At 42.3% G+C, this 17,654-nt stretch overlaps 1 protein-coding gene across 2 annotated transcripts in view; it reads right to left on the reverse strand.

Moving 5' to 3' along the window:
- Positions 1-17,654, reverse strand: part of SLC35F4 (solute carrier family 35 member F4) — a 485,714-nt gene that overhangs the window by 437,926 nt on the left and 30,134 nt on the right. The gene's annotated exons all lie outside the window — the stretch shown is intronic.

The following is a 17,654-nucleotide window of genomic DNA, read 5'->3' on the forward strand; positions in this document are numbered from 1 at the left end:
ATTCGGAAAAGTGAATACCAAACAGAAAGAAGATAACTTACCTGGGCGGCGAGCAAGAGGGAAGTTCCGGTGCGGCACACACCCGACGCGCGTTTCCCACTGTGTCCCCCCCCTCCTGTCCTCCACCCAGGTAACTTATCTTTCTCTATTACGTTATCGTGTTACTGTGCCCTCCGGTTGTATTAGTGTATTAGTGTATTAGTTGTATTAGTGCCCTATTGCATTTGCTTCGCTCTCCCTTCTCATTGGTGTGGATCATAATTATCTCTTGCTTCATTATAACCTATTATAAATTGTCCACTCAACACGTCCTCTCACATTTATTGTTTATATTTCAGGCTTAATCTGATTGACCTTACTATATAAATAAGCATCCTTATTGCACTTACAGTACATCTTATTTTTCTTTTTCATGTGTTCAACTACTTCTTTTAACTTTAGCATTTACAGGTCCTTCTCAAAAAATTAGCATATAGTGTTAAATTTCATTATTTACCATAATGTAATGATTACAATTAAACTTTCATATATTATAGATTCATTATCCACCAACTGAAATTTGTCAGGTCTTTTATTGTTTTAATACTGATGATTTTGGCATACAACTCCTGATAACCCAAAAAACCTGTCTCAATAAATTAGCATATCAAGAAAAGGTTCTCTAAACGACCTATTACCCTAATCTTCTGAATCAACTAATTAACTCTAAACACATGCAAAAGATACCTGAGGCTTTTATAAACTCCCTGCCTGGTTCATTACTCAAAACCCCCATCATGGGTAAGACTAGCGACCTGACAGATGTCAAGAAGGCCATCATTGACACCCTCAAGCAAGAGGGTAAGACCCAGAAAGAAATTTCTCAACAAATAGGCTGTTCCCAGAGTGCTGTATCAAGGCACCTCAATGGTAAGTCTGTTGGAAGGAAACAATGTGGCAGAAAACGCTGTACAACGAGAAGAGGAGACCGGACCCTGAGGAAGATTGTGGAGAAGGACCGATTCCAGACCTTGGGGAACCTGAGGAAGCAGTGGACTGAGTCTGGTGTGGAAACATCCAGAGCCACCGTGCACAGGCGTGTGCAGGAAATGGGCTACAGGTGCCGCATTCCCCAGGTAAAGCCACTTTTGAGCTACAGAGAAGCAGCACTGGACTGTTGCTAAGTGGTCCCAAGTACTTTTTTCTGATGAAAGCAAATTTTGCATGTCATTCGGAAATCAAGGTGCCAGAGTCTGGAGGAAGACTGGGGAGAAGGAAATGCCAAAATGCCTGAAGTCCAGTGTCAAGTACCCACAGTCAGTGATGGTGTGGGGTGCCATGTCAGCTGCTGGTGTTGGTCCACTGTGTTTCATCAAGGGCAGGGTCAATGCAGCTAGCTATCATGAGATTTTGGAGCACTTCATGCTTCCATCGGCTGAAATGCTTTATGGAGATGAAGATTTCATTTTTCAGCACGACCTGGCACCTGCTCACAGTGCCAAAACCACTGGTAAATGGTTTACTGACCATGGTATTACTGTGCTCAATTGGCCTGCCAACTCTCCTGACCTGAACCCCATAGAGAATCTGTGGGATATTGTGAAGAGAAAGTTGAGAGACGCAAGACCCAACACTCTGGATGAGCTTAAGGCCGCTATTGAAGCATCCTGGGCCTCCATAACATCTCAGCAGTGTCACAGACTGATTGCCTCCATGCCACGCCGCATTGAAGCAGTCATTTCTGCCATAGGATTCCCGACCAAGTATTGAGTGCATAACTGAACATTATTATTTGATGTTTTTTTTGTTTGCTATTAAAAAACACTTTTATTTGATTGGATGGGTGAAATATGCTAATTTATTGAGACAGGTTTTTTGGGTTATCAGGAGTTGTATGCCAAAATCATCAGTATTAAAACAATTAAAGACCTGACAAATTTCAGTTGGTGGATAATGAATCTATAATATATGAAAGTTTAATTGTAATCATTACATTATGGTAAATAATGAAATTTAACACTATATGTTAATTTTTTGAGAAGGACCTGTATATCGGTCATTGGACATAAAACTTGATGTACTGTATATACACGTGATGTGAGATATATCTTCCAGGGCACATTGCAATATGCAGCCATTTATATTTTAACTACCGTACTACCGTACACTTGCCTCTTAGTATTTCTTGTGCACGCTATATTTTTTGATATACGGATTTTGGAATATAATATGGCATATGCTGTAAATTGACAAATATATTTTTGTTACCTTAGGGTTGGTTTTTAACATTGTTTTATCCCAGATATATTATTATTCCTTTTTCTTATTTGTTCGGTGCAGACACCTCTTGTGTGTGGTGCTACTTTTACCACTTTGTTAATAAAGCTATTTTATTTACCGTATATACTCGAGTATAAGCTGACATTTTCAGCCCAAATTTTTGGGCTGAAAGTGCCCCTCTCGGCATATACTCGAGTCACGGTGGGCGGCAGGGTCGGCGTGTGAGGGGGAGAGAGGTCTGAGGCATTCTTACCTGCTCCCGGAACTCCTGGCGCTGTCCCTGCCCGTCCCACGGTCTTCGGTGCTGCAGCTCTTCCCCTGTTCAGCGGTCACGTGGGACCGCTCATTAAACTTATGAATATGGACTCCACTCCCATAGGGGTGGAGCCGCATATTCATTACTCTAATGAGCGGTGCCAGTGACCGCTGACAGAGGAAGAGGCTGCGGCACCCGAAGACCAGCTGTCCGGGAGAAGGAGCGGGACGCCGGGAGCAGGTAAGTATTACATATTCACCTGTCCCCGTTCCACGCGCCGGGCGCCGCTCCATCTTCGCGTCCTCTTGCAGTGACTGTTCAGGTCAGAGGGCGCGATGACGCATAGTGTGCGTGCCGCCCTCTGCCTGATCAGTCACTGCAGAGAGACGCCGAGACGGGACGCTGAGGAGCTGCAAGCAAGAGAGGTGAGTATGGCATTTTGTTTTTTTTTATTGCAGCAGCCACAGCATTATATATACCGGTAGCACAGTTTTCTATGGCACATCTATGGGGCAATAATGAACGGTGCAGAGCACTATATGGCAGAGCTTTCTATGGCACATCTATGGGGCAATAATGAACGGTGCAGAGCACTATATAGCAGAGCTTTCTATGGCACATCTATGGGACCATAATGAACGGTGCAGAGCACTATATGGCAGAGCTTTCTATGGCACATCTATGGGGCAATAATGAACGGTGCAGAGCACTATATGGCAGAGCTTTCTATGGCCCATCTATGGGGCAATAATGAACGGTGCAGAGCACTATATGGCAGAGCTTTCTATGGCACATCTATGGGGCAATAATGAACGGTGCAGAGCACGATATGGCATAGCTTTCTATGGCACATCTATGGGGCAATAATGAACGGTGCAGAGCACTATATGGCAGAGCTTTCTATGGCACATCTATGGGACCATAATGAACGGTGCAGAGCACTATATGGCAGAGCTTTCTATGGCACATCTATGGGGAAATAATGAACGGTGCAGAGCACTATATGGCAGAGCTTTCTATGGCACATCTATGGGACCATAATGAACAGTGCAGAGCACTATATGGCAGAGCTTTCTATGGCACATCTATGGGGCAATAATGAACAGTATGGAGCATTATATATGGCACAGCTTTATATGGAGCATCTATGGGGCAATAATGAACAATATGGAGAATTATATGTGGCACAGCTTTATAGGGAGCCTCTATGGGGCAATAATGAACAGTATGGAGCATTATATGTGGCACCGCTTTATACAGAGCATCTATGGGGCAATAATGAACGGTATGCAGCATTATATGTGGCACAGCTTTATATGGAGCATCTTATGGGGCAATAATGAACGGTATGGAGCATCTATTTTTATTTTTGAAATTCACCGGTAGCTGCTGCATTTCCTACCCTAGGCTTATACTCGAGTCAATAAGTTTTCCCAGTTTTTTGTGGCAAAATTAGGGGGGTCGGCTTATACTCGGGTCGGCTTATACTCGGGTATATACGGTATATATATCTTCTTGTCCCTTATTACTTTGATCACAGGTCCGGTTCTTCTCTCTGTTTGGTTTTCACTAGTGATGAGCGAGTGTGCTCGTTACTCGAGTTTTCCGAGCATGCTCGGGTGTTCTCTGAGTTTTTGGGCGTGCTCGTAGATTGTGTTTGAGTCCCCGCAGCTGCATCATTTGCGGCTGCTAGACAGCCTGAATACTTGTGGGCATTCCCTAACAAACAGACAATCCCTGCATGTGTTCATGCTGTCTAACAGGCGAAAATGATGCAGCTGCGGGGACAAACATAATCTTCGAGCATGGCCAAAATACTTGGAGGTCACCCGATCATGCTCGGAAAACTCGAGTAACAAGCACACTCGTTCATCACTAGTTTTCACCTTTAAAAAGGTGTTGTGTTCGTGATGCAAAAACTTTTAAATTTGCTTAAGAATGAGACTGTACAAGGCTGTATTTTTAGTGATATGAAGTGATAACATTATGGCTTCTGTCAGCACTATTCGGTACGCAAATGGAAATTGATTGCTAACATGAAAAAAATTGGCAAATAAAAAAAAATGTGTAGTAGAAAGGTGCTGCTAATTCAGGTATCCTCACATCCATATAAACATATCCTTTGTAGATACATGGTAGTAAATAATCTCTAGATTTCTGCACCATATATGTACTTAATTTCCTTTGAACCTACACTTAGTAATTAAACGGGTTGCCCAAACTAATCACGGAATATCCAGTTGCTTAGACACCAGTGATCAGTTCTGATCTCTGGGGAAACCTGGCATTAAGTGTTGCCTTTTGCCACAGCTCAACCACAGGAGAAATGAAGAATTACAAAATTCTCATTTATAGCAATGTGCTTGTAGTGCATGGACATGTTGGAAGAAAAGCTAATTTAGTCTGCTCTGTGCAGTCTGACACAAGCGGCAACCATAAGGCTATGTGCACACGTTCAGGAAAGTTTTTTTCGCTTTTTTTTTGCGGATTTTTCACAGTTTTTTCCCGGGGTTCCCAATGCAATAATATAGCAGCAAATCCACGAAAAATCCACAAAATTAATGAACATGCTGCGTTTTTTTCCGCAATGCGAAAAACATGAAAAATCCGGAACGTGTGCACATAGCCTTAATTTATCCACTATCTGGTTTTAAAACATAAACAACCCTTTTGGGCAGAGAGCGGGCATTGCTGTTACTTTAGATGCTATAATTTTGATAAAGAAACACTGCGGAAAAAAACGCAACAGTAGTTTTACCAAGAAAGTGAAAAAGTTACACCAGAATTGCTATGTGTGGATTTATAAGTTTTGCAAGTAAATTTGCAATATATAAATTCAAATAATCTCTTCCATCACTTGCTCCACTGACTTGCCCAAATGTAGTCTGAACGGAATGCCACATTTACTTTTTGATTGACACCTTCCCCTGGCTGTTACTGGGCTTGTTACCAAATGAGGATTTTAACTGAGGATGCCGTCACACTAGCAGTATTTGGTCAGTATTTTACATCAGTATTTGTAAGCCAAAACCAGGAGTGGAACAATCAGAGGAAAAGTATAATAGAAACATTTGCACCACTTCTGTATTTATCACCCACTCCTGGTTTTGGCTTACAAATACTGATGTAAAATACTGACCAAATACTGCTAGTGTGACGGCAGCCTGAAAGTTGTCCTTTTTAGATGTTTTTGATGTTACATTGGTTCACATCCTCAAACACTGCATTAGGCTATGTGCACACGTTGCGGATTTTGCTGCGGATCCGCAGCAGGTTTCTATGCAAACGCAAACCACAGTGTCCATGCTGCGGAAAAAAACGCGCGGAAACGCTGCAGTTTACATTCCGCAGCATGTCAATTCTTTGTGCGGATTCCGCAGCGGTTTACACCTCTTCCATAATAGGAATCCGCAGGTGTAAAACCGAAGGTGGAATCCGTACCAAATCCACATAAAATCCGCGGTAAATCTGCAGGTAAAACGCAATGCCTTTTACCTGCAGACTTCTAAAATCCGCTGCGGAAAAATCCGCAGAGCTCTTTTCTACGTGTGCACATACCCTTAAATGGAATCTTTTACCAGGTGTTTGCTACCACATCTGAGAGCAGCATGATGTATGTGCAGAGATGCTGATTCTAAGGCCGGAGTCACACTACAGAGTGGAGCGTGCAGCTCCATGTATTGCTGTGCGGCCGCACGCTCCGCTCTGGAGTGACGGTGCCAGAGCTTGTTTTCACCTGCGAGACTCGGCCGTATCTCGCTGTAGTGTGACTCCGGCCTAACAGTGAGTCACTTACTGAGCTGCTTGCTACAGTTTTGATAAAATCACTCTTTTCTCTGCTGCAGATCTAGCAGTTCTATGAATGTTGAGCTGTATATAACCCCGCACACACCACTGATTGGCTGTTTTCTGTGTGCACTGTACAGAGGAAGAAAACGGCCAATTATTGGTGGGGCGGAGTGTTCCACAGCTCACAAATATACCTGACTACATAGAAGCAGGTTTACTAGTCCTCTAGTCATAATCTCATGCCGAGAAAACAGTGCTTTTATCAAAACTGCAGCAAGCAGCCAAACAAGTGAAACATCACTAGAATCAAGGTTTCTGGTCCTACATCATACTGTTCTCAGATTAGGAAGAAAAACTTAGTGACAGATTCCTTTTAAATGAGGCCTTATTTTTTTTCTCTCTGTTCCTGAGAGGAAATTGAAATGTGAAAAACACTGTGAACCTAGCCTTAGAAACATGGAGATCTTAAAGCTGTAAGACTGTCTTAAGAAATTCCCAGTAATCTACAAGTAACATTGACCCTAAAGACACATTACTTTCCCAAAAGTCTTCTTTGTTGGCTATAGACACCAATCAGAATCCGCTTTAGCAATGCCATAGCTACTATAGGTAATTACTTCTCTTAAATATGTGACTAGGAGGACCCTACTTCAATCCTGAGATTAGCAAATCATGACCCCAACAATGGCAAAATTGATGGCACAATCTAGGAATGTGCTACTAGCTCTTAAAATGGAAATAACTCTTTAATTATGAAAGACGTGATTTATATGGTCATCAAACCTTTGAAGACCCTTAATATGAATTCCTTCACAATATGGCTACAAATAAACTTCCAACATGGGATGTCATTCAGTTATCAAAGAGCATTGTATGGCAAATCTGCCCAGTTATGGAGTCGAGCGGGAAACATTAATGCAGTTCTTGGCAGATTTAACAGTCCCATGTTCGTAAAAGTTGAGTGACAACCCCTACAGGAGTCGTAGTAATAGCCATACGACTGTTACCTAGATTTCCCCTGTAAGCTTATAGCTAAATTACTGCAAAATAGAATTTTTTTTCTATTATAACCGGCCTGTACTGTTAATTATCAAGTAGCTCTATCCCTGTAAATCTCCAGAGTCATCTCTTGAGGCAGTGACCATACCGCCGACCTATCTCGCACTTCTCTAATCAGGTCTGAAACTTGATTGGTTTGCTAGAATTAACTTGAGAGCCGCTAACCAAACACCACTTGACTATATTATTAGTCATCTAATAGATTCTCTTGACTGGTTTCATGTATAATTTACAAATGAGAATCTACTGAAACAATTACCGAACAAGGCAAAAATCAATTACAATCTTACGTAGGGGTAACAAAGGAGGAAAACGCAGGCGCTGCTTCAGAAACAAATTAGCTTTGCTTAAAGTTGCTTGAAAATGTAACGCATAAAGACTAAAAAATCACATTGTTACTTAAAAGGGATCAATGATGTTAGGCCATTATTTAATTGCTGTTTGGTTCCCATAAAGATTGCAGGTGATTGATGGGACTTTCATACAAGGGGCAACTCAACTTATTTTGCAAGAATTTGACCAAAAGGAGGAACGCATTAAAGTGTACGTGTCACACAGTGACTAGAGACTGTGGGCGCTTACCTGATCCCACAAACTAGGGGGCACCTTAGTTTATCCCTGTCCACTGGATTACCCCGGAATGTGAAGACACCGGGGTCACGTACCTTACTATGCTCTTATGTTATCCCTTATCTGCTCCCTTCCCCACCCAGGGAGGTGTGAGACCGAAGTGTATAGGGTAAAGGTACCGTCACACATAACGATATCGTTAACGATATCGTTGCTTTTTGTGACGTAGCAACGATATCGTTAACGAAATCGTTATGCATGACAGCGACCAACGATCAGGCCCCTGCTGGGAGATCGTTGGTCGCTGGGGAAAGTCCAGGACTTTATTTCGCCGCTGGATCTCCCACTGACATCGCTGAATCGGCGTGTGTGATGCCGATTCAGCGGTCTTCACTGGTAACCAGGGTAAACATCGGGTTACTAAGCGCAGGGCCACGCTTAGTAACCCGATGTTTACCCTGGTTACCATTGTAAATGTAAAAAAAAAAACTACATACTTACATTCTGGTGTCTGGTCACGTCCCTCGCCTTCAGCTTCCCGCACTGACTGAGCGCCGGCCGTAAAGCACAGCGGTGACATCACCGCTGTGCTTTACGGCCGGCCGGCGCTCACAGTCAGTGCAGGAAGCTGAAGGCGAGGGACGTGACCAGACACCGGAATGTAAGTATGTAGTGTTTTTTTTTTTTTTACATTAGCACTGGTAAACAGGGTAAACATCGGGTTACTAAGCGCGGCCCTGCGCTTAGTAACCCGATGTTTACCCTGGTTACCCGGGGACTTCGGGATCGTTGGTCGCAGGAGAGCTGTCTGTGTGACAGCTCTCCAGCGACCAAACAGTGACGCTGCAGCGATCGACATCGTTGTCTAGATTGCTGCAGCGTCGCTTAATGTGACGGTACCTTAACACTAACCAGACAGTCAACGGAAGACAGAGATAAACGAAAATTACTATAATATAAATACACTCACAAAACAACAGAGTGATACACAGGGAATGGATATGTAGGAAAAAAACAAATAAGTGAGGATAAGGATAAGCATGCTAATCAACTCCATGCAGCAATCTCTAGAATAACTTTTCAAAAGCCTATTCCAAACATCAACTACTCCTCCAATACCAAACCAGGCAGAATGAACTATCACTGGCACATTCAGAAGCAAGGAGGAGGGTTCTTATGACTGCTGGGAGTAACAAACTCAGGACAGCTGATACGTCCCAAGACAGAGAACTCAAGGCGTCCAACTAAGCAGTTTAATCCTTGCAGTGCCAGGGCAAAGAAAGACAGAACTGTTAATAGGACGGTGAAGCCGTTCTAACAACCGCTGGTGTATGCGTCACCAGACTTTGCTATTGTCTGACCCCACTCCGTTGCAGTATCCCCATGACAGTGCAATAATATTACTGTGTGACTACATAGAATGCACATATAAATGGTGTTATGTGCGTAAGATAAATTGTACATGAAAATCTTGACTATGCATGTTATTGTACATAATTAAAGTGATACTTGACCAATGGATCCTCTAAAATCTGCATATAGGTGAAGACAGTACTTGTCCTTCCAAATGCATAGCCAAAATGTATAGAATTCATAATCTTCTACTACTCCACCTCTGGATGGCCATTAACTTAAATCACCACTCCTGTGTTTTTATTTATTGCAGCACTGGAGTGGTGCTACTAATCTAAGTTCCCTGCCTCTAGTCTCATATTTATTAGCTGCTGTCTTCATCCTTTATCAGTGCTGCTCCGGTCTATATTCTGCAAGTTGTGACCTGCCGGATCGCTCCTGTTTGCTGAGTGATCCAGAAGTCACAACTCAATATAAGTACATTTGAGCCAGAACGAGACTAGAACGAGGTTCATAGACTTAAGTGAGAGCTACTGACCGTTACCTCTGACTTCCAGTCAACCAGAACTTAAGGTTGCAAGATGGTAGTGCGGGACAAAAGCGTCATTAGGAAGAGCTGAAGATGGCAACTGGCAAGCAAGACTAAGGTCAGGAAGCTTAGATTAGTGGTACCACTCCAGGGTTGATATATAAAAAAAGTTGAGCATCAAAAAGGTCCAGCGTAATATCCGGTCCTCCATGCCATCCGGACCAAGGCTGTCTTTACGGCAGCCTTGGTTTGGCATCATGGAAAGTCATCTACATAAAAAGAGATGGATAGATAAATAGTTGTCCAGACAATCTATCCATATCTATTTATCTCACAACATACTTAAAATAACTTAGCAAAGAGTTATCAGCAATGATCCTGCATCCAGATATTGAGCTGTGAGATAAGATCCAATTGCCATGTATAACTCTCAGTCCTGTCGGTTAATATACAGCACCCTAGAGAGTTATGCCTCGTTTCTTCAAGCCTCAGGCTGGCTATGCCTGGAGGTAGGCATCTGGATATGTGTTGTCATTTATACATTTAGCAGTTGGACTTGATTTGTTAAAAAAGCACTGTTGGAAAGCTTGATTTCTTATTGATGGACATATTAATATGTAGCAGTAATATCTGGCCAGAAAATTAATTCCTTTCTTGTATAGTCTAAGCTTAAGACATCAAGATGTTCTACTTACTCCTGTGTCCTAGGTGTGAAGGAATTCACATTAACGCACTTGACTCCCCCAAATGAGTCATTGTCACATTGGCAAAAGAACTGAAACAAGTGCCTGTAGTACAGCTAGCAGTAGCTAGTTAGCTCCTTAGATGCTACTATCAATCACTGACAGCAGCATGTAGCATTTAAGTGCAGTGATTATGCCACCATAATGTGATCATGGACTGTCGGTGTATTGCCATGCTGATGACCTCTATGGTTGCCATACTGAAATAGTCTAGAATTTATAGAAGACTGTGATTTTTGCTAGATACTGCAATACTAAAATATTGCATTATACCGAACACGTGATCAAGTGGTATCAGGTCCAAGTTCCCTAAGGGGACAAAACATTTGGAAAATGAAAATACCCTTCTACTAAACAGAAAAGTGCAAGACACAATTGATAAGACAATACAAATGTAATCTATAATTTACATTATAAAACACCATTAAAACCTAAACAGCACAGACGGTTGGAACAAAAGGTAGTCAGTCCTGAAAAGTCACACGGTATCAGCTCCATGCTGGATATGTAGAAAAATATGATTAAAAAACCCCAGATACAAATAAAGTGTTACTAGGCTCACTTGAAATCAATAAAAATAGAATAGTGATGCACAAGAATCAAATTGCAAGTTTAAAAAAATATATGACATAGAAAGTCATGAACATGAATGTGGTATGCATAAACTCACTGGAAGAAAATTTAGATAATAGAAGGTGGAAGAGTAAAGCAATGAAGCAACATAAATGAGAACAATGTATATTCAAACAGAATATAAGAGGCATGAATATATACAACAAATTGTGTGTGCATGTTAATAACGTAGTATATACGGGAGTATATTCAAACAAAAATAAAATACATGTGTGTTTCGCCAAACGGCTTCATCTGGGGTAGGTTGGTATGGGTCTATTACTTGTATCTACTCTCTCTGCTTCTTTTTTTGTTTGAATATACATTACGTCTGTGTATACTACATTATTGCTATGCACTCGCACTTTGTACTATATATCCATGCCTCTTATATTTTGTTTGAATATACATTACTCTCCTTCATGTTGCTTTATTGCTTTGCTTTACTTTCACCGTTCATTATTTAATTTGCTCCCAGTGAGTTTATGCAAATCACATTCATATTCATGACTTTCTACAGCATGTCATTTTTTTACACTTGCTTTTTGATTCTTGTGCATCACTATTCTGTCTTTTGATTTTCAAGTGAGCCTAGCAAGACTTTATTTGTACCTTGATTTTCTTTTATCATATTTTGATGCGTATCCAACATAGATCTGACACCTCAGGATTTTTCAGGGTTGCCCTCCTTTTGTTCCCTCTACTTCTGTTTGTTTTTTTAATGGTGTTTTATTATATAAAATGTTAAAGTACATTTATATTTTCTTATCCATTGTGTGATGCACATTTTTGTTTAGTATAAGGTTATGTACTGTATGTATTTTGTGCATATAGAGCATTCACACTATTGATATTTAGTACAACTGTTTTTGCTATTTGGGTAAAAAATTTAAAAAGTGAAAAAAGTTTAAAAAAATATTTAGAATGTACAAAAAATTACATTTAAATCATCCCTATATTCTCTTTAAAAAAAAAAATTATAAAAAAGTAAACCTATTTGTTATCACCATATAGGCAAAAGTCCAATGTATCAAAATATAAAATTATTTAAACCATATTGTATAATGGAAAAGAAATTCAATAAATAAATGAAATGCTAGATTCACCATTTTTTTGGGTCACTGCACCTTCCCCAAAAATGCAGTAGAAAGATGTTGGAATCATCATTTGCACCCTAAGTCCGGTTTCACACGTCCTAATATTACCGGTACCGGTAAACACAGTACCGGAGATATCCATGTCCGTGTGTCCATGTGATACATCCGTGTGGCAACCGTGTGCCGCCTGTGTGCAGCATCAGGACCACACAGACAGCCGCCGGGATGCAACGCTACAGTAAGCGATGTTCCCCTATGTGTGGTGCTGAAGCCGGCTGTCATCTGTTCTGCCCTGCTTGGCCATAAGGGATGGGGCAGTGTTCTGGATCACTGCGTTGAGAAACACGTGATAGTGTCTCCGCGGTGTTGGATGTTTTGGTCTCCCCGAGGTCATTCATCTGTACCTTCACTGCTTGGCCAGCAAGCAGCAAGAGCAGGGGAGAAGGGATGAAAGAAAAAAACAACGTGGGATCCCCCTATATTTATAAACCAACCTGGCAAAACTCACAGGTGTGGGCTGCTATTCTCTGGCTGGTAAGGGGCCATGGATATGGGCCCCCCAGCCTAAAAAAAGCAGACTGCAGCTGCCCAGAAAAGGCACATCTATTAGGTGTCAATTCTGGAGCTTTGCCCGCCTCTTCCCATTTGCCCTGTAGCGTTGGCAAGTGGGGTAGTGAGGGGTTAATGTCACCTTCCTATTGTAAGGTGACATTAAGCCGGCTTAGTAATAGAAAGGTGCGAATAAGACACCTATCCATTACTAATCCTATAGTTGTTAAAGGGTTAATCTAACACACCACACAGTTAGAAAAAAGTCTTTTAATGAAATAAAACAATGTACACATTTTTTCCATCTTTATTAGTCTGCCATTCCAAGCGAAGCCCTCGATCTCCTGGAAAAAATGTCAAAATAATAAACAAACAATATAACATACCTGTCCGGCGTACAGTCATTCCCACGCCGTAATCCATATTTAGGGGAATTTACAGTTTATAACCGGGAGCCCTGCTAATGCGACTGCTCCCGGCTGTAAACTATGGTGAATGAATTGCTGGGAGCGGATCTTCGGTGAATAGCGGTCACGTCACCGAAGCTGCGCTCCCTGGCGGCCTGAACTAAAATTAACTTTAGCGTAGGAAAAACATCATTTTTTTCTTTCATTCATTGTCCCCTGATCACGCTGCTGCTGGCATGTGCCATCCATGCTCACGGAGGAAAGTGTTAACTGTTCTCCGTGTGCACGTGTGTGGGACGTTTGGCGGGCCGTGTGTTGGGGTAAAAACGGACATGTCTGCATGTTTTGCACACGGACACATGGTCCATCAAAACACGCTGACATCTGCATAGACCCATTCATTTGAATGGGTCTATGTGTGTCAGTGTCTCTGGTACGTGAGAAAACTGTCACTACATGTACTGGAGACACTGACATGTGAAACCGGCCTAAAATGGTATCAATAAAAAATAATGCTTATCACCATGAAAAAGACAAATATTTTTCCACAGAAAAAAAATCACAACTCTTCAAAGAAGGGGAGAAAAAAGAGAAATACAAAAACAAAAAATGATCTGCTGGAAGGGGTAAAAAAAACCTGATCTGCTGGAAGGGGTAAAAAAAATATTGAAGCCTTACTTGGGGCTTAACTTGGAGCCTTACTAAGAAACCATATGCTCATTGATGACATCATATATTATTAATTACAGGGATTGACTCCATTTTTTCCTAAAATACATGCAAATTGTAGATAATGCCAAAGTGATATCATAATAATGTGGAGGAGCTTCTTTGGGAACTTGTGCTTCCTGTTTGAATTGACTGGTTGTTTCGCTTGTGCATTACTGTTCTATTTATTGCCTTTAGGACTAAAGGTACCGTCACACTAGACGATATCGCTAGCGATCCGTGACGTTGCAGCGTCCTCGCTAGCGATATCGTCCAGTGTGACAGGCAGCAGCGATCAGGCCCCTGCTGTGCTGTCGCTGGTCGGGGAAGAAAGTCCAGAACTTTATTTGGTCGCTGGACTCCCCGCAGACATCGCTGAATTGGCGTGTGTGACACCGATTCAGCGATGTCTTCACTGGTAACCAGGGTAAACATCGGGTAACTAAGCGCAGGGCCGCGCTTAGTAACCCGATGTTTACCCTGGTTACCATCCTAAAAGTAAAAAAAACAAACACTACATACTTACCTACAGCCGTCTGTCCTCCAGCGCTGTGCTCTGCACTCCTCCTGTACTGGCTGTGAGCGTCGGTCAGCCGGAAAGCAGAGTGGTGACGTCACCGCTCTGCTTTCCGGCCGCTGTGCTCACACAGACAGTACAGGAGGAGTGCAGAGCACAGCGCTGGAGGACAGACGGCTGTAGGTAAGTATGTAGTGTTTGTTTTTTTTACTTTTAGGATGGTAACCAGGGTAAACATCGGGTTACTAAGCGCGGCCCTGCGCTTAGTTACCCGATGTTTACCCTGGTTACCGGCATCGTTGGTCGCTGGAGAGCGGTCTGTGTGACAGCTCTCCAGCGACCAAACAGCGACGCTGCAGCGATCCGGATCGTTGTCGGTATCGCTGCAGCGTCGCTAAGTGTGACGGTACCTTAAGAGAATTAGCTGAGTTTCCCTGTCACTGACAGTCTCATAGACAGTGGATTAAGCAGTAATGAGCCTGTGTGACTACTGCTCCATTCAGATGGTGATTTAGGACCTCTGTTTTCATGATCAGTGAGGCCCCAGCAATTATCCATTATCTTAATTATACCTGCCTATCTAATCTAGGTAACCAAAGTTTTGATGACCAAGGAGAATAGGAGAACAAGAGGGAAGACCAAGGGTATTTCAAACTGGTCCTACATGACAACCTAACATCTCCAAAGAGATGACCACTCACTTGCCACAATCTTTGCCATTGGGTTATGAATGATACCGAAGTCTCACTTAAGAAGTGAATCCCTCTGTGAAATGTTTAACATACTTTTCATGGCAACTGCCACTTTACACTGTTTCTATTAAAGTGGACATCTTCCAGCTGGCACATTATTTAAAGGGGTTATCCAGGACTACATTTTTTTTATTATGAGCCAAAAAACTAACATGCAGGTACTTGCTAATGGCACCAGCTCAGAACAGTCATTGACTGCTCTTGCTGGCGAATCAACTGCAACGGGGCAGCTCTTTTTCTTCCAGGCTGCTCTGTCAACTTTTGACTAGCACTTACTTATTTACTGTGACTTCTTTACAACAGAGTATTTTTGACCTCGCTGTGCTCTTTTTGTGTCTTCAAGTTTCTTGGTGGTGTGAACAGGTTTCTTTAGACGTGTTCACTGTGCAAGTAGCCCATGTGTTTTTGGTTCTATAATTGTTCTCTTGTTTCAACAAGACTGGGGAGTCCACCACTCCTCTGTGGGCCATTTGCATTAAAGCTGTTCCATCCAGCATATCCACATGGATATTTTCTCTCTGAACCCTGCTTATACAGGTACTATACAGATGATCAGGTTTTTAAATACATCAGATATGGATTATATACATAAGATAGGACTGCTCTATTATGGGTATACCTTGACGATTGGTGGAGCAGCTTAATATACATTTTTTTTGCAAAAAAAAGTATTAACTAAATACCCTGTATTTTTTTCATTTCTTGACTAGCACTTGCTTATTTACTGTGACTTCTTTACAACAGAGTATTTTTGACCTCGCTGTGCTCTTTTTGTGTCTTCAAGTTTCTTTGTGGTGTGAACAGGTTTTTACAGACTTGTTCACTGTGCAAGTAGCCATTGTGTTTTTGGTTCTATAATTGCTCTGTCAACAAGGCTGATTGACAGCCGAATTCCCGCACTTAGGCAGCAGGGAGTCAGCTGTCAATCAGCATGACGTCCACAATAATGCCCATCAACACAACAGAGCGGAAAAGAAGCCGCTGCTCTGTCGACATGATGTCAGCAAAACCCACAGAACTGCCGTCACGAGTAGTCAGTATCCGCTCTGTCCCGTCAGAGATCAGAGAGGGCAGAACTGGCAGGTAGTTAGCAATCAGTTGCCTGTTAGTTCCTGGGCTCATAGGAAAAAAATAATACAGTCCTGGATAACCCCTTTAACATATTCCCGACCTTTGATGTACTCAGTACATCCTGGTTTGGAAGTGCTTCCCGACAACGGATATACTGAATATGTCCAAGTGATTTTGCGTGCACAGGAGATGTGTGTGCATGATCGCCACCGGGTGTTCAGCTGACATAACAGCTGAAACCCAACACTCACTACGCTTACACCGGGGTTCACGTGTAAATCTCTGAAATACGTGATTCAGACAAAACCGAGGCAGAAAATTCCCTATAATGAGGCAGATTCACACGGTGTCGGTCTTTTTAGGATTGCATAAAAGCGCAGTCTGCCACCGTTTTGTGCACTTCTGAAATGAAGGACATCACTGAACGGAGGCCAGACGGAGTCCAGAGTAACTGTGCTGCCCCATTATAGTGACTGGATCCATCGGGAGTTTCATCTGAAGCATGTCGCTCAGAGATTTAGATGGAAACCCCAAAGTAAGTACTCAGCGTAGAGCGCCGGATAAATATGATCCCTATGGTTATGTAAAATGTTCCTAACAAAAGCTTCAACTCAATCCACAAAAACAGCAAGTCCCCACTCAGGGGATCTGTCATCTGTTAATGGAAATATACGGGCTTCCACATTACTGGTAGTACAAAGGCTCTGGAAAAGAAAAATGCTTTGCCACCCAAAATAAATTCCGCAAATTCTCCGCTCCCAAATCCATATGCCCTCTCTGTTCTGAGCCACAGTGTCCCTAAATCACTTATAGAGCCCACATGTTTGGCATTTCTGAAGTGATGGGAGCCCATCTAATGTACACGTGTGTGTCTCCAGAAGCAAGAACTGGGCATAATGCACTGGTCACTAAAACATACTGGTCAGTACAACGGCAGTTTGCAATTTTCAATCAGCAACATCCACTGCTGCTTTTTTCTGGAGAAAACACCCAATCGTCACTACACCTGTAGATAAATTGGCAAAAGGAGTACAATTTCCAAAATAGGGTCACTTGTGGGGGGATTCTGCTCTGCTAGCACTTAGGAGCTCTGTATATGGAGTATGCAAACTATTCTAGGAAATTATGCGCCCCATAGGCAAATAGCACTCCGTCCCTCTTAAGTCTCTAAGTCTCGCTGTGTGGCTAAGGCTACTTTCACACTAGCGTTAACTGCAATACGTTAAAATGCGTCGTTTTGCAGAAAAAACGTATGCAGCAAAATATTTTGCTGCATACGTTTTTTCCCCATAGACTTGTATTGGCGACGTATTGCGACGGATTTGCATTCGTCGGTATACGTCTTTCGACGGATGCGTCGAAAAGAGGCGACACGTCGTCTGG

Source organism: Ranitomeya imitator, chromosome 1 (assembly GCF_032444005.1).
Source record: "Ranitomeya imitator isolate aRanImi1 chromosome 1, aRanImi1.pri, whole genome shotgun sequence".
In the NCBI taxonomy this organism is placed as follows: Eukaryota; Metazoa; Chordata; class Amphibia; order Anura; family Dendrobatidae; genus Ranitomeya; species Ranitomeya imitator.